Here is a 20,811-nt window from a genome sequence, read left to right as displayed (position 1 = left end):
CCCATCACTAATCTCTTTCCACTTATGACTGTATGACTATAACTTGTTGCTGGCAATCCTTATGATTTATATTGATATATTGACCATCATTTGTGTTGTAAATGTTGTACCTTGATGAAGGTATCTTTTCTTTTATGTACACTGAGAGCATATGCACCAAGACAAATTCCTTGTGTGTCCAATCACACTTGGCCAATAAAAAATTCTATTCTATTCTATTCTATTCTATTCTATTCTATTCTATTCTAAAACCAAAATTCAGTTAGCTGCCAATATGAACTTTTGTCATCCTTTTGATCATCTTTAGGGAAAGATGAATATTTTGAGTGTTTTTTTCCATATAATGTTAGTTAGATATAGTTTTTATACAACGTGACTGTCATGGAGGACTTGCTGTGAACTTTTACTTGCAGCCAGATAACAGAAGCCAGGGAGGGGGAAGGGCTATGATTGGAATGTACGAGTTGCTGGAAGAGAACTGAGAAATTCATGTGCCCCGTCTGTGGACCAGAGAACCTCAACATCTCAAGGTCAAAGGATGAGAGCCTTCTGAACCAAGCAGACTTTTTCCCAAAACAAAAGAAACTGGGTGAAACTCAAGCCCAGTCAACCTTTGAACTCAAGTGCCAAGTCGCATTCAATAAGCTAAAGGGCCTCTTTGCTGAGGAACCAGTCCTAAAACACCCTGATGCTAGTGATGTAGCTGTAGGCGTGATATTGCTTCAGAGAAAGGCCAAGGGGGAACTGCAGCCCTGCACCTATACGTCCTGCAAACTTTCTGAAACTGAAAAGCGATGGGCTATTTGGGAGAGGGAAGCCTATGTGGTGCAATGGGCCCCCCTAACGTGGAGTCATTTCCTAGAAGGGACTAATATTCCATTTGAGGTATGGACAAATAGTAAGAACCCGAAAGAATTCAGCCCACCCCCCCAGTCTGAAGTAAGTCTGGTGGACTCAATACTTCAACACTGCTACCTACCGGGGAGGGTGGGGGGGTGGAATTTCCTAGTGGACGCTCTTTTCTGGATGCCCCAGTACAACAGTGCCCAAGAGGAGGTCATCATCTCATCAACTCATCATCCCATGTAGACAGTTCGTGCCAGCCCTCACAAGGCAGCAGAGGACACCACCATTGCAACCAGCCAAGATCTAACACAACCATTGAGAGATGCGTTGGCAGACGATGAGTGGTTTCTACAACAGAGTCACGATACTAGGGCAGTGGGGCATTTTGGATTTGTAAAGACTCTCTAGGAGCCATGATGGCACAGTGGTTAGAATACAGTAGTATTACAGGCTACTTCTGCTGACTGCTGGCTGCCTGCAGTTTGGCAGTTCGATTCTAACTGGTTCAAGGTTGACTCAGCCTTCCATACTTCCAAGGTCCATAAAATGAGGACCCAGATTGTTGGGGGCAATATGCTGACTCTATAAACCGCTTAGAGGGCTGTAAAGCACTATGAAACAATATTTAAATCTAAGTGCTATTGCTATCTAGTAAAGAGGCAGATCTGATGGCCAAAGATAGAGGAGGACATAGAGGCTTCCGTAGCCAGCTGTACTGTATGGGCTTCGATGAAATGATTGACTGGCAAGCCCCCAGGATTGCTGACAATGGACAACCCCACAAATCCCTGGAAGGAAATCTCTATGGACTTTATTGTGGAGCTGCCAGAAGGGGCTGGGAACACCGTGATCTGGACTATTACTGACTTATTTTTCAGACATGCCCATTTTGTGGTGTGCCCCAGGATTCCTTCAGCCCAGTCCTTGCCTAAGCTATTTGTGCAGTATGTGTATCGGCTGCATAGGGTCCTGAAGCATATTGTCTCAGACCGGGGAGTGCAATTCACGTTAAAGTTTTGGTGGGAATTTCTGATAGGCTCCTCCCAAAGACTTAGCTCCACCCATCTTCAAATGAATGGGACTTGTAAATGTATAAACTCTGTCTTGGAGCAAAGCTGTGATATTATGTGAACTACCAAAAAACCAATTGGACTGAGCTTCTGCCATTCGTAGGGGGCCTATAATAACTCAGTGCATAGTACTGGCCCTCCAGAGGCAGGAAACAGCCTGTTTCCCTACTTCTGGTGGGCTCATAGGTCCTGAAAATTAGCTGGCACGCGCCAGAGCTGAGCTTGCGTGTCCATTGATATGGCTATGCGTGCCACAAGTGGCACACATACCATAGATTCGCCATCACAGTTATAGGTCATCTAGTCCAACCCCTCGCCCCTACACCATTTTTATTAAACGGCAGTCCAGTCTCGTCTTGAAAACTTCCAGTGATGAAGCTCCCACAACCTCTGAAGGCAAGCTGTTCCATTGGTTGATTGTTCTCACTGTCAGGAAATTCCTCCTTATTTCTAGGTTGAATCTCTCCTTGGTCAATTTCCATCCATTATTCCTTGTCTGGTCTTTAGGTGCTTTGGGAAACAGCTTGACTCCCTCCTCTCTGTGGCAGCCCCTCAAATATTGGAAGGCTCTATTGTGTCTCCCCTGGTCCTTCTCTTCACTAGACTAGCCACGCCCAGTTCCTGCAAGCGTTCATCGAATGTTTTAGCCTCCAGTCCCCTAATCATCTTGGTTGCTCTTCTCTGCACTCTTTCTAGAATCTCAACATCTTTTTTATAGTGTGGTGATCAAAACTGGATGCAGTACTCTAGGTGTGGTCCTACTAAGGCTTTATAGAGTGGTATTAGTACCTCCCTTGATCTTGATTGTACCCCTCTGTTAATGCAGCTTATGATTGCATTGGATTTTTTGGCTGCCACCGCACACTTTTGAGTCATATTTAATTGCTGGTCCACAAAGACTCCAAGATCCCTCTCGCAGTTGCTGTCCTTAAGTCTGGTTTCACCCAGTCTATATATGTACTTTTGTTTTTTCTTGCCTAAGTGTAAGACTTTACCCACCTGGCACCGAATGGATGTGGAAACACTTGTAGGATTAATCTTTCTTCTGGAGGGTTGGCATGTCATGGGCAACTCGCTGTGCATTTTTGCTCGAAGCCAGACAACAGAAACCAGGGAGGGGGGGAGGGGCATGTTTTGAATGTATGGGTGGCTGGGAAGAAATTGAGGAATTCATGTACCTGGGAGAATTTCGATACCTCAAGGTTGAATGATGAGAGCTTTTTGAACTGAGCAGACAGTTTCCTAAAATGAAGAGATTGCACTGGATTGGTGGGCAATGGACAGTGGGTGGCCCAGGGAGGAAAGGGGAAATTTTAACTATGCAGGGGTTTTTTTGTGCGAAAATGTCAGAACTGTCTTTGCTTCTACTGTGCTTATATGGATCTATCAGTAAAGTTATATTCTTGGTAAAATAATGTCCCAGGGGTATCTTTTGCCGTGTATGCTAACAGGACGGTTGACAATGACACACACAGAGAAGAGAGCCAGAAAAAAATACCCTTTGAGTTAAATAACACTGGAAAAAATGATCACACCATATGAATGGCTATCCTTGAGAGGAAGAAAAAAACCAGGAGAAATAGCTGAACTTAGAGCTATCATCTTGCCAAATGTTAGGAGCAACTTGCTATTTTAAGACATCCAGCTTCTGAAAAACATAATTCATTATTAAAAAGAACTTCATATGAGAGCATGAAAAGGTAAAAGTAATAAAATGGTCAGAAAAAGCCTTATGCATTGAACAACTGCTTAGAAGTTGTTACTGTTTACTGACGGCTATCTACAAACATACCATTATAATTTCTGTTATGAAAAAATAGTAAGAGAGGTAACAAAAGAAGACAGAATCCTTGAAAAACGCCCAATCTTAAATCTCTGCATCTAAGCACTGCTGAAGATGAACATGTAATGTTTTCAGAGAAAAGATCCCTGGAGCCTCTTAACTGGACAAAAGTATTCTCCCACTATCTTTCGGATGGTTGCTCTTTAGAATAGTACATTATAAAGTTTTCAAAGTTATTGTTTATAACACAGTATCTTAGTTTATGAACGTACCATTTGCTCACAAAGTAAAATTAATATCAAGTTCACAGAATGCTAGGTAGACAAACAGGGGAAAGAATCTAAAACAGTATTTCTCAACCTTGGCAACGTTAAGATGCGTGGACTTTAACACTCAAAATTTCCCAGACATCTTTTTCCTCACCCCAGCTTTGCTGGCTAGGGAATTCTGAGAGTTGAAATCCACACATCTTAAACTCGTCAAGGTTGAGAAACTGATGTAAGGGTATACTGTAGAAAGCCAAAAGGAAATGGGATCTTGATTGAAAGCTAACAATCTTTCAAATTTTCAGATAATGGCCAAGTCAGACACTAATGTTAAGATAGAGGAGTCATATTTCTGCAATTAAAAACAAAATATCATTGTGAAATAAGGTGGATAAAAATAGATTTTTTTTAAAAATGAAAAAAAAATTTCATTTAAATCGCATTTTTTTTAAATTTTTATCAAATTTATTTTTAATAAAATGCTTTTGGAGTAAAAATCTATCTAAAGATAGTTTTCTATTTAAAATACATTAATCATTTAGTTTATTCAGCATGAAATGGAGCTTAGTTGTATAGCATGAGGCTGTATATTCTGCAATATTGGGACTGTTGGTGAGTCAACAGAGGGTCAGAGGAGAAGCTGCTGTGGGACAGAGATGGCAGTTGCTCTTTAAAAATTATGATTTATAGAGTTGATTTAAATCAAGCCTTTTTACTAGTGATTTAAATCTTGATCCACCCTGTTGTGGAGCAAGCTAATGTTTCTTTTTACACAATACGAAATAGTGTTAGATAAATATAACCTGCTGTATACTGACCAGAGTATTTTTTTGTAAATGGGCGGCTTTATCAATCTGATAAATAAATCAGTAAAGGATACATTTATTGGGTTTTTCGTTTCCAAAAGCATAAAAAAGTAAAACCTTCTTTCCGGCAAGGTTGTGATTGTATGGGCTGTTTGGCCAGGGATGCCTTCTGCCAAAACCACTTTTTCAGTTTAGGTTCCTGGGATCTCCTTATGCCTCCCATCCAAGAACCAATCCAGCTACGATCCTATTTAGCCTTTTATGTGTTTAGCCATTTCAAACCCTGGTTTACATCCCAGAGTACTGAAGAAACGAGTAGATGTGATCTTGGAACAAAATCTTGCAGGTCTCCTGACGTGTGGGGGAACTGCCAGAGGACTGGAAAAGAACCAATACGATTCCAAAGCTTCAAAAAGGAAAAAAACAAGTCATCCAGGAAACTACAGATCAATCAGTCTGACATCAATACCTGCAAAAATTCTAGAAAAGATCATCAAACAGCAGATTTGTGAGCTCCTAGAAATGAACAAGGTGATCACTAGAAACCAGCATGGATTTGTTAAGAACAGATCATGCCAGAAGAACTTTATTGCTTTCTTTGATGATGAAGTAACTAGATTAGTGGATCGGAGAAATGCCATGAATCTAGTTTACTTGGACTTTACTAATGCATTTGACAGAAGTAGACCACAACCTACAATGTGGGAGAAACAGAACCACCATTAGATGGATTTTCAGTTAGCTGACCAACTGCACTCAGCATCTAATGCTTAATGGAACTGCATTTACACGGAGGGAAGCATGCAGTGGGGTACCTCTGCCTTGGGCCAGGTGCTCTTCAATATCTTCATAGATGATTTAGATAAGGGGCTCAAAGGGGAACTCATCAAATTTGCAGACGGTACCAAACTGGAGAGCACTGCAACCACTTTAGAAGATATTCAATATTCAGAAGGATCTTGACAGACTAGAGTATTGGACCCTATCCAACGTGATACAGTACAAGGGTGAGGAAAGCGAGGACTTAGTCAGGAAAATCCAAATGCACAAGTATAAAATAGGCAGTACCTAGTTCAACAGTAGTTAAGAAGGGTCCTGGTGTCCTAGGGGATTTAAGTATGAGCTAGCAATACGCTGCGATTGGCAAAAATTAGGATTAGAATCAGAATAGAGCTGGAAGAGACCTTGGAGGTCTTCTAGTCCAGCCCAGTGCTCAAATAGGAGATCCTATACCATTTCAGACAAGTGACTGTCCAGTCTCTTCTTAAAACCCGCCAGTGATGAAGCACCCACAACTTCTGGTGGCAAGCTGTTCCACTGGTTAATTGTCCTTACCGTTAGGAAGTTTCTCCTTATTCCAGGTTGCTTCTCACCTTGATTAGTTTCCATCCATTGTTTCTTGTCTTGCCCTCTGGTGCTTTAGAAAATAAATTGACTCTCCTCTTTGCTGCAGCCTCTCAAATACTAGAATACTGCTGTCATGTCCCCCCTACCCCTTCTTTTCTCTAGACTAGCCAAACCCAAATCCTGCAATCGTTCTTCATATAGTTTAGTCTCCAGGCCTTTAATCATCTTAGTTGCTCTTCTTTGTACTTTTCCCAAAGTCTCAACAACTTTTTTATAGTGTGGTGACCAAAACTGGATGCAGGATTCCAGGTGTGGCCTCACTAAGATTTTATAAAGCAGTACTAATACTTCACATGATTTTGATTCTATGCCTCTGTTTATACAACCAAGCACTTTATTAAGTTTTTTGGCTGCTGCAGCACACTGCTAGTTCATGTTTAAGTGATCATCCACTAGGATTCCAAGGTCCCTCATACAGTTACTGTTTTTGAGCCAGGTTTCGCCTAATCTGTACTGGTACCTTTGGTTTTTTCCTGCCCAGGTATAAAACTTTGCTTTTCTCCACATTAAATTTCATTTTGTTGGATAGGGCCCATTGTTCAAGTCTGTCAAGATCTTTTTGGATCCTGAGTTTGTCTTCTGGAGTGTTGACTATTCCTGCCAACTTGGTGTGGAATAGGAACAGATCTCTCCTGCCTTGGGAAGAGGGATGATCAAACTCATTCCACATGCACTAAACACCAAGAGAACTACTATATTTCTAAATGAAAATAAAAATGGCTTCATTAGGTAGGAACAATTGTTCAACTGTGAAGGAACAGCCTGAGTTGTTTCAATAAGAAACAGGATGTAATAGTTTTAGATAGAAACCCTGATGAAACGTTTGTTCCTGTTTAGAATTGCTTGCCATTATATCAATTAATCATTAAAAGGTTTATTACAATGCCAGGTTATCCCTGATTGCTCTAATACCTACAGCTAACCTGGTCTTGAGTTGATTTGCTGATGACAAATGACAAGATAATAAAAGATTAAGAGATGTTACTTACCCTGGATAAACAATGGGGAATTAAATAATCGCTGCATGATTTACATACTTTGAATGGTCCTCATCTTCTCTCATACCCCCTACAACATTTTGGAAGCTTCCCACCACTGATATTACAGACCATGGCTTATAAAACCACAATTAATGGGTTTGTGGAATTAAGCCCAAACCAAACCAGCTATATTACACCCTCAGCATCATCTAATCTACTCCATCCATCTTTATCAATGCAATATATGGCTAAAGGATTCTCTCCGCTTGGGGACTGTTCCTCTATCAACCTTCCTCCATGCAAAAACTCAACCCTCCTCCACTGAAAAATAAATCACGAATGAAAAGTGTCCATGAATTTTCAGATTATTTGCTTTATATTCTATGGCTACAGAACTTCAATAAAAAATTAAATTAAAAAAGCTTTCCATTGATTTCAAAGAGACTTTTCATGAACACAAACAGGGAACTAGGTAAGAATTGTGAAGAGAGGGGCAGAATTATCTGTTTTCTGCCCACCTAATGCATTCAACTAGCCCAACAAATTTATAGCTTGCATTCAAACACTATAAATGGAAATAATAAAAAGCACTGATGAAGAAAATGGTAAAAGCATACATTATTATATAGCCCAGGGATACATAATGTCTTTATTATATAAATGGACATTCATAGAAAATCACTCTTTGTGAATTTATGCAATTAGAAGCAAGTATATACAATACTTATTTCTCCAACCAGTAGAAATAACTGCAGGAATTGACCAACCCTTGGAAATTGCTGATATTTTCATCTACAAGGTGGATTTCTCTTTTTAAAAGGAGCAAAATTCTCATCATGAAAGAAATTAGCATTTAAAATACAGTTGAGCAGCCTATAGTCCATGAACTACATACCGTATATACAAAAGAATACCAGAGCTTTCTAGAATGCTATTTCTTTTTGTGAATTTCAGGAGTTTGGTGAAGTTTCTTGGGACGATGATGATATGGCAGAAATAACAAACATGGATGGGAACAAAGGAAAAGAAGAAAAAGAGGTATTCAGTCACACTTCTAAAAGACGTGGGTGAAGAACCAGGTTCCGGGCCCTTCAAAAAAAACCAGTCGGATGGCGGTTGTTCAATCTTGGGAGGAACCTCATTCCAGAAGGCAGGCATTGGGACAGCGAAGGCATTTTTCCAGGGTCCCAGTAGACAGCATTATTTAACTAACAGAATCAGGAGCACAATCCTACCAGTTTGGATTGACTGGGCATATACTATAGGACAGTGATCGCTAACTTTTCTGGCTCTGTGGAGCAGTAGCGGCGGCCTTGGGCAACACTTGGGGAGGGGACGGTTTTGTACATGCAAATAGAGCTTCCTGCGCTTGCCCGCCACTTGTGTGGATTGGTTTCCAATGTGCCACAGAACAGTATTGGTTTGCAGATGGGGGGGTTTAGGACCTCTGCTATAGGAGACAGGCAATCTCTCAGGCACACAGGACTTGTGTCATGTAGGCCTTTATAGCTAGTGAGCAGCACCTTGAATTGCATTCAGAACCAAACTGGCGATCAGTGCAGTTTGTGAGGCAGAGATGTTACATGAGCATAGCAAAGCATGCCGATCACTGCACAAACCACTGCATTCTGGATCAGTAAAGCTTCTTTGTGGTCTTCAAAGGCAGCCCCATTTAGAAGATGTTACATTAATCAAGCCTCCAGACCAGGGGTCTCCAACCTTGGTCCCTTGAAGACTTGTGGACTTCGACTCCCAGAGTCCCTCAGCCAGCAAAGCTCTGGGAGTCTTCAAGGGACCAAGGTTGGAGACCCCTGCTCCAGACGATCAGGGCACAAGTAGAAGCCTGAAGGGCCCCTGAATCTAGGAAAGGGTGCAACTGGTACACCAGAGGAAGCTATGCAAAAGCCTTCCTGGCCACAGCTGTCATCTGTCATCAAGCAAGAGAAGAGAGTCCAGGAACACCTCCATCCAAGGACAAAGATGCAATATCTCCAGCTGGCTGAGTCTGTGTCAAACATGAACAAGCAGACCCACATAGCTTCCAGTTCTGTTCCCCAGGACAGAACCTCAGCAGCCTCCTTTGGCTAATCCAGGATAAGAGAGATAATTGGATATCAACAGTATATGATGATACCAAACTGGCAGATGACCTCACCCAGTTTCATGTAGGTGTTGAAAAGGAAAGGAGACAGAATGGGTTGAGGCACCCTGAGGCCTAGGCAACAATCTCTCCCTCCCTACCAACACCGACTGAAACCAGCCACGGAGAAAGGAAGAGAACTCTCATAAAACTCTGCTCCCAATCCCCAGTCTACTCATATCAACTTCCCCCCATTTTGGGAAGCTTATGGGTCAATAGCTACTAGGCAAGAGGCAAGGATAAAATACAGCTCCTAGGCCAAAATTTTATCTACTTCTTATTTAATTTATATAAAACAATCCTGTAAAATTATTAATCAAATAATAGGTGAGGAAAAACTTTATGAAAGCCACTTCTATGGTGAATTGGTTCAATAGTGACTAATACAGTGATGGAGAACCTTTTCGGCACTGAGCTGCAGGGAAACACTGCGCATGTGCGCTTGTCAGGGCTGCACTTCGAAAAAGCCAAACTTCCGGGTTCCAGTGCGTATGCATGCCCGACGATCAGCTAGCCAGCGCGCATGCGCAGGCTGGTTTTCAGCATTGCCGCATGCACGAAGGGCTCGCACTCAGGAAAAGCCAAACTCCCAGGTTCTGGCGTGCATGCGCACCCAACAATCAGCTGGCCAGTGCGCATTCCCACACTGGTTTTTGGCACTGCCGCACGCGCAAAGGGCAGCTGATCATTGCACGCGCATGCACGCCAGAAACCCAGAAGACAAACAGGCAAGGCCGAGAGTAGAATAGAATAGAATTTTTTATTGGCCAAGTGTAACTGGACACACAAGGAATTTGTCTTGGTGCATACGCTCTCAGTGTACATAAAAGAAAAGATACCTTCATCAAGTGCCAGGCAACATGGCTTTGCATGCCACTTTGGGCACGGGTGCCATAGGTTCGCCATCACAGGACTAATAGATCATTGGTACAGTACTAATAATGAACCTGATTAAAATTAGTTCCAGTCAAGGGTCTAAAACAGGAACATCTAACTTCCATTGGCTTGTGAGGGACATGCAGATTTGAGCTGCCTCTCAAAGACTGTGCCAGAAGACCATTAAGGGACTTCGGAAGTGAGCCTTATGAAACATCTTTTCCTTCAAGATCTGCCACGCCTACTTTTTAACTTTCTTGAAAGTCCTTAAAATCTATCTTTCATCAGGCGTTGGGATAGAGAGAGGCCATAGTGAAAGGAAGGTGTTGTAGTCTGCATTGGGGAAGTTTAGTTGTGTTATCAGGCTTTTTTGAGTTTACTAATTTTATTGTTTTGTTTCTATTGTTTATACATATTGTTTTATTCTTTGGTTATGAGTCACCCAAAGTTGTGTGTTGTTTTTTTTAAAAAATATTATCCTGCCATTATTATTGTTGTTATAAATAACTCAAGGAGCAAACATACCTAATATTCCTTCCACCTATTTTCCCCACAACAACAATCCTCTGAGGTGGATCAGCATGAGAGAGAGTGACAGACCCAAGGTCACCCAGCTGGTTTTGATGGCTAAGGCAGGACTAGAACTCACCGACTCCTGGTTTCTAGCACGATGCTTTCATTACTAGACCAAACTGGCTGGCTATATAAATGTTTTAAATAAATAAATAATCTTAGCATACCTTTTTTACAATGCTTGTCCCTAATAAAACGATGAAATGTGCATTGTAATGTCATAATGCACATTCCATTTTTTTGTTCTTGGGTCACAACATCACACACAAATATATAACAAGCCGACTTGTGCCACGATTCCTGTTTCATCACTTGCCCCTCTGTGGGCACTCGTGATTACACAAATATTTGTTCTCCATGTGGATAGACGTGTTTACCAAAATAAATAAAAAACTGGACACTCCTTTGTACTCCTAAATCCATGCATCCACATATCCACAAGCACTGACATACATTTTTTATATTTATTTATAATTATGCTTTTCCCCTCTCTCCTGTTTTGTGACCTTTGTGGAAAGGTTCAGGAAAAAAGACATGAACACACACTGCTGTTTTAGAAGAGTCATTTCTGCCACAGCTCCCTTTCTTTAAATCCCTGCTCTGTTTCCTCTCTGATTCATGCAATTCATTAACTGCATAAAAAATAGAAACAATGCAAGTAAAATTAGGTGATCCTAAAATTGTATTTAATTTGGGTATCCCTTGCAAGCACATGCAGGGGGAACAGTAGCATTGGAATAAAATAAGCACGTTGAAAAAAAATGCTGCTGTCCTGATAGAAACACTTTTTACATTTTTATTTTCTTGAGATATTTCAGCTCAATTATTTCCATCTCAATGACTTTTCAAGTAATTTACTTTTTGAAGTAAAGAATGTGGAAAGCTTTCAGAGTTAACCTACCAGAAAATCTGCATTTACTTTAATTGGAGGGCAGGAAGTATTTTTGTGCTTGGTAGAGAGAAAGTCCCAAGTGGCATTTGGATTCTGCTGGCTATAAAGGTTTCTGTTTCACATACATCATTTGTCCCAGTCATATTGCTATGAGACACCAAATGGAATTTCACTCAATTATTCTAACTATGGTCAATTATAAATCAGTTACATCACATTTTTATGTTTATATAATTATAAAGTAGTAGATAGCCAATATTTTGTAACATACAGTGGTAATTAAGAATCTGCTATAAATTGAATATCCAAAAGGAGAGCCAAGCTCATATAAACATTGCTGATCTGTAATGTAAACCAGGGGTCTCCAACCTTGGCAACTTTAAGCCTGGTGGACTTCAACTCCCAGAATTCCCCAAAGAATTTCCCCAAAGCAAAGCTGGCTGGGGTATTCTGGGAGTTGAAGTCCACCAGGCTTAAAGTTGCCAAGGTTGGGGACCCCTGATGTAAAACATTATGCCTTTCCCTCTCGCAGTTGCACAATAAAATTCAGTCATGTTTTCTCCTGATCTAAAAGTAACTGATATCGCGAAGTACATCTCAACATATTTCAGAGATATAAGTAATACTCATATGTATGTATGTACGTTTATGAACAGAAATATTCTTCTATTTCTTCTATATGTGTTTAGGAATAGAATATATAACACTATTTTTCTGTTAGAATGACAATATCCCACATTGAAGTTTCTCTCATATATCTAACACATGCATTTACCCAACTTGCTTAGACCACTTGAAAACTTATCACTTACCTGAAGTTCCTTAAAATATTTATATAATAAAAGGACAAGCTTTTTCAATTAAAAGGGTATTTCTGTCCTTTTGTGACTCATTTCCCTCTTAAAAAGAAGGTAAGTGGAGTGACAAATTTTCAGTGGAGAAACAAAACACTAGAAACCACCTCACAGTATTGATTAGAACGTAATATTTTAACTCATCAAAATAACAAAAATAAATTAGCAAATGGGAAATAACTCAGAGGAAGCAGACACAATTTCTCGACACAAAGAAATTAAGTATATAATAACTCATTCCACTAAACTAGAATTTTCAAGTTATCTGATATAGTTATTTTAAAAATGCACAGAAAGCCACAAAGAAAAGCAATTAAAAACATGTTTCAAGCAGCGTGATATCAGAGCATATTAGGGACCATGGAAGCAACTATTGATAAAAAAGAATGAGAGGACAAAAAATATTCTGTATAGCAGAATAAATGATACCAATAAGCCATTTTCTCAACTCCTTTGGAAAATTAAGCTTTGTCAACTCAGTTTTTTTTATTTACATTTATATCCCACCCTTTTCCGAAGACTCAGGGCGGCTTACACTATGTTAGCAATAGTCTTCATTCTATTTATATATTTATATACAAAGTCAACTTATTGCCCCCAACAATCTGGGTCCTCATTTTACCTAACTTATAAAGGATGGAAGGCTGAGTCAACTTTGGGCCTGGTGGGACTAGAACCTGCAGTAATTGCAGGCAGCTGCAATTACTGCAGACTGCATAACAGACTGCATCAGCAGTATGAGCCACAGAGGCCCAGTTCACATTTTACTATGATTTAGAGTCTATAGTGGTTTGCTGGTTAATGAAATTAAGTTTTTACTCATGTCTAATGTGGTCAAGTTACAAATTTAAATAACAGTCCAGAATACTTATTTAAAGCATAAACTCTTCTAGCAATGGTCTCTAAGACTTCAGTGATGGAGATCCAATAGCATCAGATAGGTAAGCCCTTAGTAGCGGAGAAATTTAGAAGTGCAATATGTCTTTTATTAAAGAAGGTTGATATACTAATAACCAGAATCTTCACTGAAAATATTGACAGCTTGTTTTCAATCTGCTGTATGTCAGTGATGGTGGCAAAGAACATTCCGCCACCACTGCACCCTTGAAGTGCCAAGAGATTTTCTGAATAATTTAGATTTTCTGCAATCTTGTCCAACTGTAAATATTCAGAAATTCTTGGGGCGTGTTTTAACATCTTTCTGAATGTTTTCTGAATAAAACTGCCCACATATTCTGCAGCTTATACTGCTAATAATGATTCATTACAACTGCCTTTGAAATTCTCCAGATCTATAGACTTCAATTCCCAGAATTCCTAACTAGTATGGCTACTGCCAAGAATTTTGCGAGTCAAAATCCATCCCTTTGGAAGTATCAGGTTTGAGGAAGACACCATTTACAAATCTATTGATAATACTACTGTATATGGTTTGATGTTAATGAATGAATCTTACTTCGTAAAAATGCACAAGTGGCGATCTCCTTAAGAAAGCCGGGACCATCTCGTTTTGATGAATACTGTATCAACTCATGGATCCCAGGAGATCAATTTGGCTCTGTTCAGAGTAGCTCACTTCTCTTGCCTCCCTTCATTAGTTGTGATCAACAGGTAATATCTGTTTCTTTTTACATCACCGTTGCCATAAAAGTGGTACTGCTGCAATTGTTTCTGAAGACCCTTGCTCTGGCCACACAAATCTTAATGGCTGTTACTCGGTCATAAATATTCCCTTTCGTGGAAACAATATGCCACAGTAATGTATGGCTATTTGGATCCAAAACAAGAAAGGTATTGCCCTGCCTTCATCTTCTTAATTCAAAGGCATATTTTTCTGAGACCACCTGGCTACTGTGTGAGCCCAGGAAAATTCATGAGAGGTTTGGTTGTCATGCCCCATGTCAGAATCAAAGAACCTTTTCAGATATGGATCATAATAGTTGCACAACCCAGATACTGGAGAATAAAAGGGCCTACTATTCCTACCACAAGATAAAAGCCTCCAAGAAACTTCTGTTACAACCATGTTTAGATAGATGATCGTTATTAATTTGTCGCACAAAACAATCTGGTGGCATTAGAATCTAACCAATATATTACGGCAACAGCCTTCATGTTACGGCTGAGTGATTACCCTGCGTCTATAATAAGAAATTGGGAGAAAACAAAGTAATGAGATCAGGGAGAAATAAAGTGCAAAAAGTACTCTAATAGTGTTAAAGCCTAAATATAGAGACAGCTATTAAAAGAAGGGTCTTGGGGAAATTTTAAATTGCTGAAATACAATTTAGAAATAAATTCAGAAATAAGATCTAAGACTTAAATCGAAATAACCATGTTTTATCTCATTGTGCTGTTATTAACTTTCCAAACCCAGGACAGTTTCATTATCAACAACACCTGACACCAACAACTCTTATGTTTGAGCTTTTACCAAATTATACAATCTGTCAAACTAAGGGATAAGATTTCTTGTGTCGGAAATGAACTTTTTTTAATCTTTGAAGATGCCATAGAGGTGGCGCTTTTGAATGACACTGAGTTTCATGAGCAAATTCTGTGAGATTTGATACCTGATTTTTGTTCAGTTCTTCTGAAAAATTATGTGTACTTGAAAGAGTACATAAGGAAAGAGATATCATGGTCCTCACAAACAGTATAAGCCTGGCCAACATGAGAAATAGAAGACAGTTTCACGCCTACTACAATAACTGCCAAAATGACGACATGGTGCCCTGCCATTGCATATGATGCAACCATGTAACTGTGTTGTGACACATGTGTAGTCATGCCCCCACCTCCCTTGCCCCACTGTGGCTACCCATGAATGGCTAACTCTAGAAGGTGGCCTTAGAAAGCTACCGTTTAAATCCATGGCACTTTTGCTTTGGAGTCCACTACAGCAGGGGTTTCCAACCTTGGTCCCTTTAAGACTTGTAGACTACAACTCCCAGAGTTCCTCAGCCAGCTTTGCTGGCTGAGGGACTCTGGGAGTTGAAGTCCACAAGTCTTAAAGGGACCAAGGTTGGAGACCCCTGCTTTGCTGGCTGAGGGACTCTGGGAGTTGGAAGTCCACAAGTCTTAAAGGGACCAAGGTTGGAGACCCCTGCTTTGCTGGCTGAGGGACTCTGGGAATTGAAGTCTGCAAGTCTTAAAGGGACCAAGGTTGGAGACCCCTGCACTACAGGGCTCTGCCCTGTTTCCTTGCACTTTTCAGTACTTATCCACATGAGTGAGATCACCTAGGATATGAGCTAAGAAATCAATATTATGCTGATGAGATCAATTTTTTTTTCTCAGATGAGAGCGTAGGTGTGTTTAATGAGGGCTTGTAATGGATAGGCCAGGTGCCAATAAGTTAATGAAATGGAAGTGCTGAGGTTTATCTACCTCAGGGAACCATCCTGTTCTCTCAAAGAACAAGTGTGCAACTGGGTGTTCCTTGACCCAGCTTTGTTCTCGGAAACATATACTGACTGATCCACGAACTATGCTAGATACAAAATAATTCATTTTTATTTACCATGATATGTGAAGCCAGCCATCAGCTTGTAAACCATGATTTCATAGTACAATATCCTAACAAACTGGGAAAACATGATGTAAAGGGATGTGTTTTACATTCTCAGGATGGCATACAAGTACTCTAGCTCAGGGGTCTCCAACCTTGGCAACTTTAACCCTGGTGGACTTCAACTCCCAGAATTCCCCAGCCAGCATTTTCATTTTCTCACTTCATTTTTCCTGCTTTTTTATCATTCTTAGTACCTACAAGGTTACTGGAACAAATTATGTGTTGCAGTACTTGGAAGATACTTCAGAAATTGAAATTAAGTTTTAACATAGTGTAAAGTTTATACCCATGGTAGCAACACTATGATCTTTAAGGGGATGGTCCTTCAAACACTTTCATTCAATTCAGGCTGCTGCTTCTCTCCTCTAAATTCTGCTTGGTTCAAACACTGTACTCAGATTCTGTTTTGTGCTTCGAACTGTTTTATTTAATTCACTGCCATTTCTACACTGAAAGCTAATTATTCAACTTGGCCATTAAAAACAAGGCTTTTTCCCCTCTATTTCTATATTCAGGGTAACACTTTTATACAGCAGCTCTTCAAAATTCCCACCAGAATACATACAAGCCGTTATTTCCTACTGGAGCAGATGTGGAGGTAATCTGGATCTTTTTTGTGCACTATCCTATCCTACTACTGAGCAATGCTTCTTTCCCACTAAGTGTGTGGTTGTTTGCCATTGGTATTTCAGGTCCCCCGTTCAACAAAACAAACCACATTCCACATAAATCGTAGTATGCTTCCCTTTCCATTCCCTCCCAGTGCATCAGTGCAGTGAGGTTTCACTTTCAGACGTGAACCCTCCAAAATTCAGACAGCTTGTATGTGGATTGAGTGCCCTGAGGAAGGCACCCCTTAAGTTAGGGGTCTCCAACCTCGGTCCCTTTAAGACTTGCGGACTTCAACTCCCAGAGTCCCTCAGCCAGCAAAGCAGGGGTCTCCAACTTCGGTCCCTTTAAGACTTGTGGATTTCAACTCCCAGAGTCCCTCAGCCAGCAAAGCAGGGGTCTCCAACCTCAGTCCCTTTAAGACTTGTGGACTTCAACTCCCAGAGTCCCTCAGCCAGCAAAGCAGGGGTCTCCAACCTTGGTCCCTTTAAGACTTGTGGACTTCAACTCCCAGAGTCCCTCAGCCAGCAAAGCAGGGGTCTCCAACCTTGGTCCCTTTAAGACTTGTGGACTTCAACTCCCAGAGTCCCTCAGCCAGCAAAGCAGGGGTCTCCAACCTTGGTCCCTTTAAGACTTGTGGACTTCAACTCCCAGAGTCCCTCAGCCAGCAAAGCAGGGGTCTCCAATCTTGGTCCCTTTAAGACTTGTGGACTTCAACTCCCAGAGTCCCTCAGCCAGCAAAGCAGGGGCCTCCAACCTTGGTCCCTTTAAGACTTGTGGACTTCAACTCCCAGAGTCCCTCAGCCAGCAAAGCAGGGGTCTCCAACCTTGGTCCCTTTAAGACTTGTGGACTTCAACTCCCAGAGTCCCTCAGCCAGCAAAGCAGGGGTCTCCAACCTTGGTCCCTTTAAGACTTGTGGACTTCAACTCCCAGAGTCCCTCAGCCAGCAAAGCAGGGGGCTCCAACCTTGGTCCCTTTAAGACTTGTGGACTTCAACTCCCAGAGTCCCTCAGCCAGCAAAGCAGGGGGCTCCAACCTTGGTCCCTTTAAGGCTTGTGGACTTCAACTGCTGGCTGAGGGACTCTGGGAGTTGAAGTCCGCAAGTCTTAAAGGGACCAAGGTTGGAGACCCCTGCCCTAGCCTAAGTTAAAAGGATCGGGTAACATGCAACGTTTTGGGGACCTCCGTGAGGTGAAGGCACAATATTCCGGGGGGGGGTCTTTTTCCCTGCTTGGGAGCCGCACCCGAACTCGGGGCGCCGGCCAAGGCACGAGGAGCAGAAGGAAAGCCCCAAAGAAAAGAGCGGGGATCCCGCACTTGGCACGTCCCACACGGGGGATCCATTCCCGCCAGAGCCCGCAAGGCATATTACCGCTGCCATATTGGGGGTCGGGGGGGGGGAGACCCTCAACCGGGGTGCTTGTTTCCCCCGAGCCCCTCGGCCTCAGATCGATCCTTGAACAGCCGGGCTGCGAGCGCCCGTGGAAAGAGCCGCCGCCGCCGCCGCCTCAGCTCCGAGAAGGACGTCGGAGGCGTCCGCCGCAGCCAGACTCGCCGGCTTACCTTCTCCGACGACAAGCGGCAGGCGCCGGCGAGGCGCTCCCCGTGCCGCGCTCCCTCTCTGCCTCCGCGCCGTCCCTCACGCCCGCGCCGGGAGCCCCTCGGTGCGGCCGGAGCCGCCGGTCGGCTCCCTCGGCTCGGCCCCGGCTCCCTCAGCTCTGGCGGGCCGCGCGCCTCAGACCGCCGCCATCTTCCGCTTGGAGGCGACGGGAGGAAGCGGCGAGCCGAGCCAGGCCAGGCCAGGGAGGCGGAGAGCGCCGCCTGTCTGCCCGCCCGCCCAGTCCCGCCTCTGCCAGGCTGGGGCCGCCGCCGCCGCCGAGAGGAAGGGGGAGCCGCAGACGACTGAGAGGGCGGCGAGAGCGCTGCCTCCCGGTCCCCTTTCTCGGCTGCCAGGCCGGCGGGCCCTCTCGGGAGGGAAAGGCCATTTCTCCGCCAAACGGGCCGTCGCCACTGGGGGTTTATGCCGCCACTGAGGCGCTTTCAGGCCGGCCGGCCTGCCTGGGTCGCCGTCGCCTGGCTGGGTGGACTTTCCAGAAGCCCCTCAGGCCCCAAAGAACGATTCTGTGAGGAGAAATTTCTCTCTCTTTCTCCCTCTTTTTTTTTTTGGATTTTTTTTAATTTTTTTTTTATAAAAACACACAAACATAAAAGGATCTTCTCTTCAAAATTTCAATATAATGTGTCGGTGTGTGGATTACTTATGGTAATCCTGATGATTTATATTGATATATTGACCATCATTTGTGTTGTAAATGTTGTACCTTGATGAACGTATCTTTTCTTTTATGTACACTGAGAGCATATGCACCAAGACAAATTCCTTGTGTGTCCAGTTACACTTGGCCAATAAAAAATTCTATTCTATTCTATTCTGTAATATATTCTTTATTCTATTCTATTTCTTTTATGTACAATAAAAAATTCTATTCTATTCTATTACTTTTTTTTTGTGCAACAGCCATGATCTTATCATTAACTTACTGAATCATCCATTTTATCGTCCTAACTGTAATCAAATATTTTAATCCATTACTTTCTGAATATAATCATTCTGGAACAATCTCTCTCTTTTAAGGGGGGGGCTCAAAAGAAAACTGAAATAGAACCATTTGTTCTCTTAATGATTGTTATTTCTCACATTTCATACAGAGACGACGACATTCATAGGGGCAAGCTTGCCTCAATGCCATTTTTTCTTTAATATCTGTAGTGATATTTTTTTAAAGGCTTTAAAGCAGGGGTCTCCAACCTTGGCAACTTTAAGCCTGGAGGAGTTCAACTCCCAGAATTCCCCAGCCAGCAAAGCTTTGCTGGCTGGGGCTTTCTGGGAGTTGAAGTCCGCCAGGCTTAAAGTTGCCAAGGTTGGAGACCCCTGCTTTAAAGGGTTAGTGTAACATTCAGGCCATTTGGATATCTGGGCTTTGTTCTAAGAAAAACGCTAAACGTTCACAAACATATTCAGGCAGAAGGAAAAGGCAGCAAAAACTGCTTTTTTTGTGTTCAGGGCTCACATTCTCTTGGAGTGATCCCCCCCCCCTTAACTGGTTCAATGTGATGCCTGAGAAGAACTGCAAACATTCCTTCTTCGTTGTTGAGAGGCAGTTTTTGGCTACCGAAACTGAATAAAAAATAGCTCAACTTGAATTTGGGAACAGCTCGCAGGTTGTGTTGATGTTGGGCCTTCAGAAAGTCTTCAGAACTTCCAAATATTGTCCTCCCATCAAAACCAGGGGTGAAATGCTCCCGGTTTGGACCGAATCGCACGATCCGGTAGTGGTGGGGGTGGGTAGTTTGGAGAACCGGTAGCAAAAATTCCTGCACCGCCCATGCCTCGCTGTTCCTCTTCTCTGTCTCTGAAGCTCTTGGTGGTGATATAGCTGCAAACGGCCTTAAATGAGTGCCGCCGCGCTTCAAAGGGCTGCACTACAGCTGATCAGCGCTGTAGGTGGCTAGTAGACCGGTGCCTCCCCCAAAAAAGGCAATTAGTAGACCGGTGCCTCTATTTTTAAAGAAGGTAGACCAGTGCCTCCCCAAAAAAAGGCAATTAGTAGACCGGTGCCTCTATTTTTAAAGAAGGTAGACCAGTGCCTCCCCAAAAAAAGGCAATTAGTAGACTGGTGTCTCTATTTTTAAAGAAGGTAGACCGGTGCGCTCCCAAGTTTTGTATACTTTATTATTTTTATTATGTATTATTAGTGGCCATGCCCATTCAGTCACCTGACCACGAAGCCCCACCAATTAAGCCATGCCCACAGAACTGGTCGGGAAAATTTTTAGATTTCACCCCTGATCAAAACCCACCTGAAGATGAAAAAGGACCAAGAAGGACATCTTGCAGGCCAAAGTGAGAGACTGAATGAGGTAGGGAAAACAATAAATGTGCCCTTTACACTTGGTTAATAAGGAGGCCAAGATAGAAAGCCACCCAGTAGGTTATATTTCCACTTGCTATCCAGATTATCCAGCCACAAAGTAAGTGAGTGTGAAAAATCCATTTGAAATAGAGCTATCAGTTTACTATTCTTTCCTCTCTCCCATAACCTACTCACTAATTCGATTCTGAAATCTTGGGAC

General features: G+C 42.3%; 1 protein-coding gene across 2 annotated transcripts in view; it reads right to left on the bottom strand.

The window, feature by feature from the left end:
• NDST2 (N-deacetylase and N-sulfotransferase 2) overlaps positions 1–18,510 on the bottom strand; it is an 83,319-nt gene extending 64,809 nt beyond the window's left edge. For both annotated transcript variants that reach the window (XM_058188578.1, XM_058188577.1), the window contains exon 1: positions 18,241–18,510. The gene's annotated coding sequence lies outside the window, so the exon portion shown is untranslated. The remainder of the gene's footprint in view (positions 1–18,240) is intronic.
• Positions 18,511–20,811: the final 2,301 nt, after the last annotated feature.

Source organism: Ahaetulla prasina, chromosome 6 (assembly GCF_028640845.1).
Source record: "Ahaetulla prasina isolate Xishuangbanna chromosome 6, ASM2864084v1, whole genome shotgun sequence".
In the NCBI taxonomy this organism is placed as follows: Eukaryota; Metazoa; Chordata; class Lepidosauria; order Squamata; family Colubridae; genus Ahaetulla; species Ahaetulla prasina.
Note: the sequence above shows the minus strand (reverse complement) of the source record. Positions and strands in the feature narration are given on the sequence as shown.